Below are 12,579 nucleotides of genomic sequence, written 5' to 3'. Positions count from 1 at the left end.
GATTGAGATGTTTCTGAGAGGCCCATTCGTGTTACTAGGGAGCCACCTTTAGGACAGGTGGTGTCCATGCCTCCTCAGAGTTTGTTCCCTCTCCAAGATCACCCCACAGAGCTGTGGATGCAACCCAGGCACCCACTGATGTGACGCAGGGCCTCTGCAAAGCCGAGCAGGCAAAGCCTCGGACATGTTTTAACAGTGAGATGGAAGTCGTTAGCTCCCTTTTTAATTTAACAAGCCCAATTTTATAAATAAGAGTGAATTTTCCCAGGCTATTATTTCTAATTATGCATTTACATCAATTCACATTATGCGGTTGATGAAATGTTAATACCAAAGGCAATTTTCTGCTGACGGGTGGCATGGAGAAGAGCTTTCTTCACATTACAAGTCAATATTTTTGGAAATAATTACCCAGTTGCTCACCAGAGTCTGCACTGACTAACCCAGTGGCTGCGTCTATACAGCCCCCAACTTGAGACGCTAAGGAAATGCTCCAATAGGGAAAGAGGACAGAGGAGACCCCATGCACACTGAGTGGCATCTGGACAGCTCTGACTGGTAGCCCCCACCAGGGCTAGCTTCAATTCAACTGTGTACCATTACTGGTGCCCTTGGATTCATTACTAAATGTCTTCAGAACTTAGTTTTTTTTTTTTTTATCTACAAGATGAGAATGATAAAAGTAAGTCTCTTGTAGAGTAAGTTAATACATTTATGTCTTCATTGTTGATTAACTTATGAAATATTTATTACAGTCCTACACTGTCAGGCATACTATAGGTGCTCAATAAATGACAGGGAGTTTAGGAGGAGGAGAAGGTAAAAGCACACAGATATTCTAAGAGATGAGGTCAGTAAGTGCCTCCTTGCCCTGTGTGACAATGCACCTTGGGACTGAATGGCAACAGCAGCCACTGAGACAGAGAGGTCTGGCTCCAGACACAGTCCAAATTCTGAGGGAAAGCACCAGAGGACCCGCCCTTCAGCACAAGGAACATTCCTCCACAGCCAGGTGCCAGGGCTCCGGGAGACCTTGACATCATCCAGGAAGTGATGAGTTGGTGACTGAGGCAGTGAAGAGAAAAGGACACAACTGAGAGAAAGGTCACGGCAATGGGCCTCAGGGTGAGAGAGAGAAAGGGTCAGGATTCCTCCCACTGGTCTTCCTGGCTGTCAGGAAAAGCACTAAGACTGAGAAGGTTGGTAGTGGGCCAGGTTTCACAGGGCGCTGTGATCATGAAGACAAACCATGAGCCCGGTGTGGACATTGCGAGGTTCCCTTGAGACACACGCGCTGAGGCCCACAAAGACAGAGCTAGAGAAAAGGCTTATGCTGAGCAGCAAGGAACCCCGGCACTCAGTGGTTTGGCAGACATGGTGATTATAACAGGGGGACCAGGGTGTGCAGCCAGAGCAGCTAGAGTCAGTAAAGTGACTGTCACAAGTCAAGGGAAGCCAGCGTTTCAGGGAGCAGAATATGCTCGATGGTGCTGAATGTTCTAGAAGGCCAAGCTCAGGACATGTGAGACTTACCCTGATCTGATCAGGATATATTGTATACATGCATTGACATGTCATGCCGCACTCCATAAATATGTACAATTCTGTGCTCATTAGATTTTTTAAAAATTTCTTTCTTTAAATCTTCGAGAACAATGAAGTACTGAGGTATCTTACCAGGAGTCACTTCAGTAAAGAAATAGGTGGAAGCCAGGCTAAGAAACTAAAGGGCAGGTGAAAGCAGACATAGAGAAGACATCCTTGCTGTGAAAGAGAAGAGGGAGAGAAGTGGGCGCCTCTATCAGCCTCTGTAGGAAGATCCTGGAATGAGACCAGCTGTGTTCTCCCCAGCCTCAAGCCCAGGAGCCAGGAGCAAAGTAGGCCAGGGCAGAAACCTGAGAGCAGAGCAGGCCAACCTAGGCTTGTTTCTCCTTCTGTTGAGCTCAGTTTCCTTGTCTGTGGGGGTAGGGGGGGGGAGTAATTCTGGACATAGGGTGCTGTTGAGGGTGGAATGAGAGCACGGAGCCTGGCCAGCAGCCACTGCACAACCCAGCCCTCAAGAGCAATGTGCACATGATTCCCTGGGGCCAGCACCACCACTTCCCTGAAGTGGCTGCCATATGCATGCAACACGACAGCAAAAGCCCCAAAACTGAGCAGTGCCCACCCCAGGTGGGGCATAGGGCTGCAGGTCAGGAATGAGGCCTCCATCACCTTCTAGCGGTCCCCCACATCATGGCCCCTGGCCTCCCATATAAAAGAAGCCCCATAAATAGTTCTCGGAGAAATGCTTCTTGTGCTGAAGGGTGGGTCCTTCGGGGGCTTTCCCCCAGGGCTCAGGCTGCACATGCAGACAAACATCTCTGATTTCTCTGCCACTCATCAGCATCTCTCCCTTCCCCCTTTATATGTCTGCCTGGCCCGCAAGAGCCTGGAGTCCAGTGGTGGGCTCCACAGAGCTCCAGAGATCTCAGATACACCCTTCCAGACAGCAGGAGGGGGAAGGGTTATGTGCTGCATAAACAAATTGATCCCTCTACTGTGCTAGGGTACAGGTCCTCAGGTCACCTGAGCCTGTCCAGAGGGGAAGGGAAGAGAAACCAACCATTCTTCCCCAAGAGCAGGTCAGCAGGGGAAGGAGGACAGCCCTGGAGGAGGAGGCAGGGAGGGAAGTCAGGCTTAAATTTGTGGTCCCAGGAAGAAAAGTGAGCTATTAGAAAGAGATGGGAAGAGAGGACAGGAAAGGCAGGAGAGGGAACAGAGAAGGAAGGAAGAGGGGAGGAGGAGGAGGAGGAAGAAGAAATATAAATGGAGGAAGACAGGGAGAAAAGGGCCTTTTCCTAGAGCTGTCTCCAGTTTCCTTTTCCCCTTCAGCACCCCCACACCCCACAGAGGACACTCTTGGGAGAGCAAGCCACGAGGCTGAAAACTGCCTCACTGTGATGTGTGTGTACACACACAACCTGTGCGCGCACACACACACACACACATGGCCTGCACACACACACTGTCTGGGTATTCTCACAGCATTGTGTGCACCTGTGTTGTCTGTTCACACGGCTGTCACTCTGTCTGTGTGAGCAAATGCTACCTGTGCACACACATAGATACACAGATGCTGAGGGCCATTGCTAAGTAAGAATGACGCATGGCATGACCCAGGTCATTTGCAGTGACATTGCATGTAAGGTGACCTTGCTCAAGGACCAGGGCGGATCCGGGTTTAGGGCGGATTGGGTTTAGGGTGTCCTGGTTTAGGACAATCCGGGTTTAGGGCGGTTCCAGGTTTAAGGTGTACCCTGCTGGGAATAGGGCGTATCCTGCTGCCTCAGGCGCGCCTGCTCCTTGAGTTCCCGTTGAGTTCTCGTGGGATTGAGAGAGTATTTGGGATTTTGCAGAGAACGTGAATTTCCCCAGAACGTGTGTAGAGTGCCGGTGTGAGTTCGGGAATAAAGAGTTGCTGTTTGAATCTACAAGGTGTGTGGTAGCTCGTGATTTTGTGCCCAGCCAGACTGCGGCACACAGAAGGTAACCAATCTGAACATACTACACCCACACTCTGGGCAAGTCATCCACACAGTTATAGTGACTGCACACATGTGCATGTGCACACATATACCTCCTCTGCATACCCACTGTCTGAGTGCATGCCCACCACCTACGTCCTGAGGGTACATCCCTCAGACCCCGGTCCCTAGGAAGGTTGGTGGAAGGCTGGAGCCCATCTGGAGAACATGCCTGCACCAGATTGTCTTTGAGAGGAGAATATGCAGGTGAGAGAATATGCAAAGAATGGAGGTTGGTGACGTTTGAAGCTGGAATCCAGGGCAGTCGAACTCTCAGCCCCAACTTGCCTAGGTAGGTGTGGGCAGAAGCTACAACCCCTTAACAAGCCTGCAGGTGTACTCCAGAGGCACTTCTGCTACTCTCCCTTACCCCAAAATGCACATCAGTTTGTGGCTCATCCCTGCCCATCAGGCCACCCTGATCTCCCTCTGCCCACCCCTAGCTGAGAGGCTCTGAAAGCCACACTGCATGCCTGACCCCTACTGCCACAGTGCAGGCCAATATTGTTGCTGCAATCTCATGGGACAACCCTTCCCCAGCAAGAGTGAGTCCTGAGCCCACCAGGACCTGGTCCTTTGTCAATAACTGGGACAACTGGGCCCTGAGCTACCCCAGGCCACTCATACAGCAGGTGCTCCCTAAAGGCTCACTACACTGGGGCTACCTCAAAACTTGACAAAAATTTTTATACCTATTCTCCCCTATTGCTGACCACCTGGTCCTGGAAGGAGTAGGACAGTGTGTTGTACACCAGGATCAGAAGAGGGGGCTAAGCCAGGGAAAGGACAGGGGCACAGGCCAGCATGGTCTGGCACCAAAGCCTTTCCCAGAGAATCTCATTTGATAGGTCTTTTTTTTTTCCCCTAGGAGGGGAAAAATGATATTTTGAAACATTATTGTGAAAAAAAAATAAGTTAGATCTGAAGCATCAAAGACATTTTGCAAATAAAACCAGGTCCTTCTGTGGCTAGCAACTACAGAGTTTAAACCTCCAGGCACCTAGGCCCAGCCAACAGGCCCCACGGGGCGCAGCACTGTGTCCACCTGACATTGCACTCCTGGGAGAAAGTGGGCCTGCCTCCAGAGAGCTGGGGCAGCAGAGAAATCCCATGTGTGCATGGCCGTGGCAGCCGGCCGTTCCTCAGGCAGGGTGACCTTTTGTCAACTTCGGACAGGAACACAAATCTACCATCACTCTGGATTGGCCTTGATTGGATCAAAATCCCATCGGAAAACCGGGGGGGGAAGGCAATAAAACCTCCAGAATTGATATTAAACCACTGACATTTCACAAACCTAGCAGCGCTGGCAGCTGCCAGTCTATCGGCAGGAGGAACTCTAAAGGGGCAAGTCAGGCGTGAAGGTCATGGTAGTGCCAGAGAGCCACTCCCAGACCTCAGCATCAGAGCCAAGGGGAGCAAGAGTTTAGATGGCAGAATTCAGCCTACTCAGACCGGGATGGGAGTCCCCATAGGAACACCCTGTCCATTTTGTACCCTGTCTACACATTTGCACATTTATATTGAAGCAGGGGTAATGAACTGACCTTCAGGGTGGCCCAGACCTAACGGGGTTCTGAAGCTAAAGATGATCTTAAATCAGGAGCTCGTCCCTACCTTCTGACCCCATACTATAGCTCCACAGCCAGCACCCAGGACAGGACCAGGAAAGACCAAGGTTACTTTTAGAGAATGGCTGGGACCTGGGAATTCACTGAAAGTCGTATAATTGCCTTGGCTTCCTGCCACCCAGCACCCATTGAGCATTTGCCACATGCCAGACAAGGTGTCCAGGTAGGTACAAGGATAACATGGGCATAGCTCCTGTCCTGGAAAGATTCAGACTGTGCACATTTTTCCCCAGGTGAACCCTCCTGGGCAGAAGCAGGGAGTTGGGCTGAAATAAGGCACTGCCAGGAGCCAGTCCTCCCTCCCAAACACCCGCCTCTACACTGAAGGTGAACAGTGAGAGTCTCCTCAAGTCTGCCAACTCCAGGCACAGATCTACCTGTGCATACGGAGCTAGCCCTATGCTGGCCTTGAGAGGAAAGCACGAGAAGCCTAGAAGGTGGAAGCCCTGTCCAGTTCCCAAGGAGGCCCAGGAAGCCACTGTGGAGGTGGCAAATCCTGCCACTTTCCTCTTCACCCCTGCCCCATGCCAACGGCAGACATCACTAATCACCTGATGTGGTCTCAGAGAACCCAACACAGAGTCCCCATAGTCACCACCTCTTCCTGGAAGTTGAACTGTGAAATGAAAGTAAGACTGAGCTCTCCTGGGACAAGAGCTTAAAGTCATACCTGAGGGCCACCCTGAGTATGGGAACAACACCAACAATAACAACAACAAAAGGCAGACAAATGTGGAGGGAGAAAGAGATCATGTGGAAGATTTCCTAGAGGAAAAATAGACTCCAGCTGGGCAGAGTTAGTCACAGTGCTGGGTGAACAGGCCATCTGTCCAGGGCTGGCCTGACAGGATGGACCATCTGGGACTAGAGACAGACTCCAGAACCCAACCTTGAAACTCCTAGGTGGAGCCAGAGATGAGTCTTCTGCTGGAACTGCAGGAGCTCCTCAGCCCAGGACAGTACTGATGGGACCAAGGATCTATCTACTTTGCTTTCACCTCTGGAGCCACCACTGGGGCACGGAGATGAGTTATCGAGTGCCCCAGAGCCTCTTGTGTCCCACAGTGCCTGTCATCCTGTTAGGGTGCTCTGGTCAGAAACCTACCATGGTGGCCCACAAAGTTACAGAGGGATGCCAGAGTCTTGAGGTCCTGAATCCTCAATGTGATTGGCATTTCCTGAGCCACTTCTAGAATCCAGAAATGCAAGGGACACCAGACCATAATCATTGACATAAGTCTACCTCATGTTGATTTACAAAGTCACTTTCGGGACATCAGCTCATTGACCCCATACCAGCCCTGGGAGGTAAGGTCCTGGTGCCCTCCAACAGGAGGAGCTGAGTTCAGCATAGTGGAGACTCAGTGAAGATCCCTCAATAGCAGCACCCATCCCTAAGCTTGGACTTCCCCCACCACCACCCACCCACACACACACACACACTGCTACCTCCATAGCACCATGCCCCAGACCTTGTGCTCACACTGGTCCCTTGATGGATTGAGGCTGAATTTTCAGGAAGCCAGTCAGTCCCAGAGAGACCAAGATCAGCAGGAGTAAACACGAGGATCGAGGGGAACCATAGATGCCTCTATCCCCCCCAAAAGCATCTCCACCGGAATCATCAGACAGTGTCCTGAAGGAGGTCTGGAGAAAGCATGAGAGCAAGAGCCCTGACCCTCTGGCTGACCCCTAGTCATTAATAGCCAGCTTTGTGTTTTCCAATCACCGTCCTTGCCATTAAGGTGAAGAAAGCACATGGGGAAATAACAGAGTTTATCTCAAACAGATCGATCTGCTCAGATCCATCTGGCCCCAGCCTCTTAATTCTCCATAATGTCAAAGCAATTTTTGGTTAAGTATACAGACTGTCCTCTACTAAATTAAACTAATAGATCTAGTGGGAAATAAAACCCCGAGTGTATTGAGAATATTAAAAATAAAAATAAAATAAACTCTCCATGGGTCTGTAAGATTTATTCTGGCAAATGATTAAATAACACACACACACACACACAGTAATAAAATCCATTAGGGGATGCACAGCTCCATTGATCACCTCCAAGTTCTGACTCCCCTTCTCCTCTCTATAGCACCTTCCCTCCCCAGCACCCAGGTGCAAAGGCAGGCAGAAAGGGCCCCCAAATGCCCATCCTCCATCCTCACAACACCAAAGGCAGCAAACACATGTGCTTTAAAATGTGTGCTGCTGCTGCTAGTACTACACCCCAGCTGCTAATCAAGCTGCTCTCAAAGTCGATCCTCCTGTCCACCCTTTGCACTCAACAATGTTAGCACACCCTTCCTACAGATGTGAAAGCTGAGGCTCTGAAAGGCCAAGACAAGGCCAGGATCTGAAACCAGGTCCATCCGACTCTAGAGCTCTGGACACCACCTTGTTCTGCTTTGTTTCACTTTACTTTTTACTTAATTGTCCCATGAGCCACAGACAACCCAGGCCATGGAAACAAGACCTTGCTCAGATGACACTCATCAGAATCATTGTTGATGTTTTCCCAACTAAATCCAGAATTTTGAGGAACCAGGAAGGATAAGGCAAAGACTTGAGCACCGCCAAACTTGGGCACCATGGGGCTCACCCCCAAACCTTCACACTTAAATTGTGCTGGGTGTGCTGCTATTTGTGAGTGCCAGCTCTCAAGGTCAAAGAGAACAGAGAACGGAAAAAGGTGACAGGTGAGGACATTTCTCAGAGCAGGGTCCACATAAGGAGGTGTCTGTGGCAACCACCTTGCCTCTGCTCTGGGCTCCTAGCCTCAGTCTTGCACCTTGGATGGGATGGCCAGTTTCCTTGCTTCCAAACTCACCCCACCCTGCAGATCATCAAGACCTCCTCAGCAATGAGTTCAAAGTCTTAGCCTATCCTGTCCCTCAACTCCACTGATGATCCTGTCATCCTAGACTTTTCTTTCTGTCCCTGCCACAACCCCAGATCTCCTACTTCCACAGGATTGTACAATCAGCTGCTTATTTGAGATGCTGACACACACTGACCCCACCCCAGCTAAGCCAATCACCTTCTCCTGTGTGTTCAGGACTCAGCTTGAAGTCAGGCAACCTTCCTGGATAGGATCTACCTCTTTCCTCCCTGAAGGTCTCTCGCTAGGGGCTGGATCATTGAGTGCTGGATTTGCTCACCCACTAGGCTCCATGCACCATGACCAGGGCCATATCTTGTTCAATCTGAGCCTCTCTCTTCTTGGCACAGAAATCCTTATGTTAGCCACCCAGCCCCAATGTACTGTCCCTGCCTCACCTCACCATGCCTCTGAAACTCAGTATGTTCTACCACATTTACTCTCTACCCTAACCTTGGCACTTGCTGCACCTGATGCTAAGCCCTCTTCTTCTCCCATGTCTCTGCCTGGCTGACCCCCCTCAGATCTCCCCCTGATCACTAAGTGCAGAGGGAGGGGGGCTGGGTGATGTTACCCATCACTGGATGAAATGATCAGGCTGTTTTGGTTTCCTCTTTGAGGGTCTTTCTCTTCCCCTTCTCTGGCTTAATGCAGGTTCTCGGCAAGCAGAAAATTTCCCTGGCTCACTACAAAAGCCCCAGCACTGGGTACACCATAGAGTAGGTGGCCATAGGTATGTGCTGGCCAATGAGGAATCAGGCGCTCAGGACGCGTTGGCTTGAATGAATGTCTGAAGTGAAACAGGCTCTGCCTGGAGCTTCTCCCTCTTCATTTCCCTTCTCTAGACAATTCCCAAGCCCAATCAATCCTGATTCTGACAAGCAAACACAGCCCCAGGCTCTGGGGACTCAGGGAGGGGACACTGACAAGGCAATGAAAATGACGACAGGCCAGATCCTGGGGCCTGGCAGCTGTGGGTCTCCTCCCTGAGCCAGCTGAGCCCAGGCTGACTGAGATGAGAGCCAGGCCCGCGTTGCCGAGGGCACACAAACACGGCCAGGCCCTAAACCCTGATGAGAACAGAGGAGCCCTCTCCTGTCTCTGCTATACAGGGGCTAGAACCCAGCTTGGCACTCCAAGCTGGTGACAGGTGGGACCAAAGAAGGCAAAAGGAACCCAATATGAGCCCTGTCACTTGCCCTCCCCCGACTCAGGAGCACTCTGCCATCTCTTCCTTATCAATCCCCAGCAGTTTTTACAGGGCACCGAGAAGGCCTGCCCTCCCACCCAATCCCTCACTGACCTGACATGTGCCCTTGGAGGGCAGTCTTCCTGCTGCCAGACTCCAGGCCTTTATCCCCTGACACTGATGGCAAGTGAGTGACTAAATTGGCCAAAAATAAAAGTCCTATAAATCTGATATTTTGCTTTAAGCTGTCGGGTACACAGAGTGCGCTGGGATTATTGATAGAAAAGTTTATGGATGGGCTGCATCTTAAAATCAAAATACATTACCCAAAATCAATGTTGCTGTACGTGGTACAGGGAGGACGGGAAAGGTCAGCCGAGACAAGAATATCGAAACCCCAACTCCAAGAGGACCTGAGCATTAAAATAAATAAATTTTGAAAGTGAGTTCCAAGGAACGACATCTTCACTTAGGGCTGTAATTTAAGGGCGCTTTCACAAGTGACTGGGCAGGCTTTTTCTAAATAGTGCTATTTGAGGTACCTCTGAGAGCCCTGCGAAACCGTCCACAAAATGATATTGACAAGCGCCACGCATCCCAACTCCAAGCCCAACAAGAGCAGTGGGTGATGGCAGGAAAGTGACAGGGCACTGAGACTGGGCACATGGAAACCAGGGCATGACAGGAGCAAGCCCAAACCTGGGCCAGATAAACAAATACCCCACTGGTCACATTACAGGAGTATTCACTACCAGGTCCCTTTACACAGTGATCCCACAGGCATTTCAGAGCTGTGCTTGGAGGGAGAGAAGGAGGATAAATGCTTGTCACCACCCACTGATGAGCAATCAGGTCTGGAAACAGGATAGTTGTGAACTGTGCTCACAAGTCTATCAGCAGAAAACCCGCTTCACTTCTGGAAAGCAAGATTCACTCTAAACAGGGTATCTCTGTGGGAGTCCAAAGGACATTTGCAGTTGGTAGGGCTGAATAGCTCTGTCCCCAGAGAGAAGCATCCCTTTGGGAGAAGCAACACTCCACCACAGACACCTTCTAGAACCTCCAGCTGAGAGACCACCAGGATGTGTGAAGAGGGAGCCAGCTCCTCCCAGGGAGTGGGTGGCCAGGCACCGGCAAGGTCCAATGGGAACCACGGCCTGGTTTCAGTTTCCTGATCCTCCAACTGGTGAAAGGACTGAGTCAAAATCCCTGCCCTGCCCACAGGAAACCCTAGCAAAAGGGGATAAAGTGCCCCTTCCCCAACACCCCTAACAGTACTCCTAGTTTAAACATTTACTGGGTCTAAAGATGGATCAGACTCAGATAGGAGTTAAGAACACAGAGAAGAAGATCCAACAGCTGCCTGCACAGGTTACAAGAGGGGACAAAAGAGCAAACAGCCCCTTTCCATACAGCTGAATGGTCAGGGAAGAGACTGCAAGGCTCTATCAGGATGCCCCTGACTGCCCTCAGTCCAAGGCAGGAAGCCTGCTCTCTTCACCAACTCCAGGTATGAGGACCAGAGCCCTACCTGCAGTAGGGAAGAGCTGGGTGTTTTTGGTTAAGAACAAGGAGCTCAGAGTAAAACAGACCTGGGTGGAAGTCTCACTTGGCCCTTACTAGTTGTGTGAACTCAGGGAATTTTCATAAGCTCTCTGAGCTTCAGCCGCATCACCCATAAAATTAGGTGAAATCACAATGTCTCCCCTATAGAGTTGTTACTGGGATAAAATGACAACCCCATTCATGCACTCCACAAGTATTTACTGAGCATCTATTCTGTGCCAGGCCCTGTTGTAGGGGCTTGGAGATGCATCAGGGAACAAAGCAAAGAGTTTTATAAACCTTGAACAAGAAACACAATGAATGTACAATACTTTGGAAGGTGAAGAGGGAGATGTGGGTGAGAAGTTGGGACTGCTGGGCAGGGAGCTACAGATTGCAATATTAAATATGTAGCCCAGGTGGGGCCTCATTGAGAAGGTGACTTTCTGAAAAAAAAAAAAAAAACAGAACATAATGGGGTTAGCCAAGCAGGTGGTTGGAGGAGGGGCATCCAAGCCAGATGGTATAGCTGGTGCAAAGACCCTGGGGTGGGAGCATACCCAGTATATTGCATTACAGAAAGGAAGACAATGTGGTGAGAGAAGTGTGAACCAGAGAGAGGATAGAAAACACAAAGAGGTGAAGGCAGAGGAGAAAGCAGGGATCGGAAAGGTGAATCACTTGACCTTGTCAAGCCACTGGTATTTATGCCAAGTGAAATAGGAACCACTGAAGGGTTTTGAGCATGGGAAAGTAATGTGATTTCTGTTTGAGAAGGATATCAGTTGTCCTGTTGAGAACCGAAGCGTGGAAAGTGAGTAGCCAGTTGTCTGCTACATGAAAACCATGTGATAATATATGGCTCTTACTCTTACTAATAAAAATAACCCCGTCATGCCATGGGCAAGAAACAACTTACCCCACAAGGTGATACAGACATAGAAGATCCACAAACCCTAAAGGTAATCAAGACGTGACTCCCTCTAGCTGCAGGAATTCTCCCCTTGCACATCCCTGATCACTGGTCATCAGTCCTTGCCTGGAGGGGTCCTGCTTGGATCTGGAGAGGAGACTGCTGCTCCTTCAGGCAAGCCACCGCACTGTGGGCTAGCTCTTGCCATGGGAATCCTGTTTGTAATTAGTCCCCAAATGAAATCTGCTTTCCTAGAATTCCACTATGGTCCTGAATCTGTGTGGCACAGTGCAAGTCTGCCCCCTCCCTTCAGAAGCTGAGGACAGCAATGGGCCCTGCAGGGTCTAACATTCATCAATCCATAGTGGTTTCTAGGGGCAAATGGAATTTCCAAGGGAAAGCTGGTAAGTGGCACAGTGACAGAAGGAGCTAGCAACTGCATCTTTGGAGACCCTAGGAGGGACTTTGGTAACCAAGGCCTTAATAGATGAGCAACAGTGACCCGGGGTATAGAAATGACTCCTTGGCCATAGATGAGGAAACTGAAACCCAGGCCCAGGAAGGAGGCAGGGCGGTGCCCAGGGGCACCCCTCTGGCAAGGACAAGGCTTAGAAAGAGCTTGCAGCTTCTTCCTCTTGGAGGCTGTGCCCCTGACAGCCAGGACCAGGGTGGCTGCTGGAAGTATTTTCCCTCTGGTTTCCTTCTCCTTGGCTCTCTGGGAACCCTCTGGCGGTGCCTCCCGGAGGCTAGTGAGTAGGAAAAGCAGATACAGAATCCACTAGGTTGCTGCACCCCAACCTCGGGTCAGGGCTGCAGGACAGGGCTGGGGCATTGACACAGAAACTGAAATCCACTG

At 50.4% G+C, this 12,579-nt stretch overlaps 1 long non-coding RNA gene across 3 annotated transcripts in view; it reads right to left on the bottom strand.

Moving 5' to 3' along the window:
• The window catches only part of LOC124095069 (uncharacterized), a 154,302-nt gene that overhangs the window by 139,537 nt on the left and 2,186 nt on the right, over positions 1 to 12,579 (bottom strand). The window contains exon 1 of one of the 3 annotated variants that reach the window (XR_009227069.1): positions 9,592 to 10,242. The exons of 1 other annotated variant lie outside the window; for it this stretch is intronic. This is a non-coding gene — a long non-coding RNA (uncharacterized LOC124095069). Of the gene's footprint in view, positions 1 to 9,591; positions 10,243 to 12,579 lie in introns of those variants that run through there. One more of the 3 variants, XR_009227071.1, reaches the window with a different exon arrangement.

Source organism: Marmota monax, unplaced genomic scaffold (assembly GCF_021218885.2).
Source record: "Marmota monax isolate L192 unplaced genomic scaffold, Marmota_monax_Labrador192_F-V1.1 WCK01_AAM20220418_F8-fsc00101, whole genome shotgun sequence".
Lineage (NCBI taxonomy): Eukaryota > Metazoa > Chordata > Mammalia > Rodentia > Sciuridae > Marmota > Marmota monax.
Note: the sequence above shows the minus strand (reverse complement) of the source record. Positions and strands in the feature narration are given on the sequence as shown.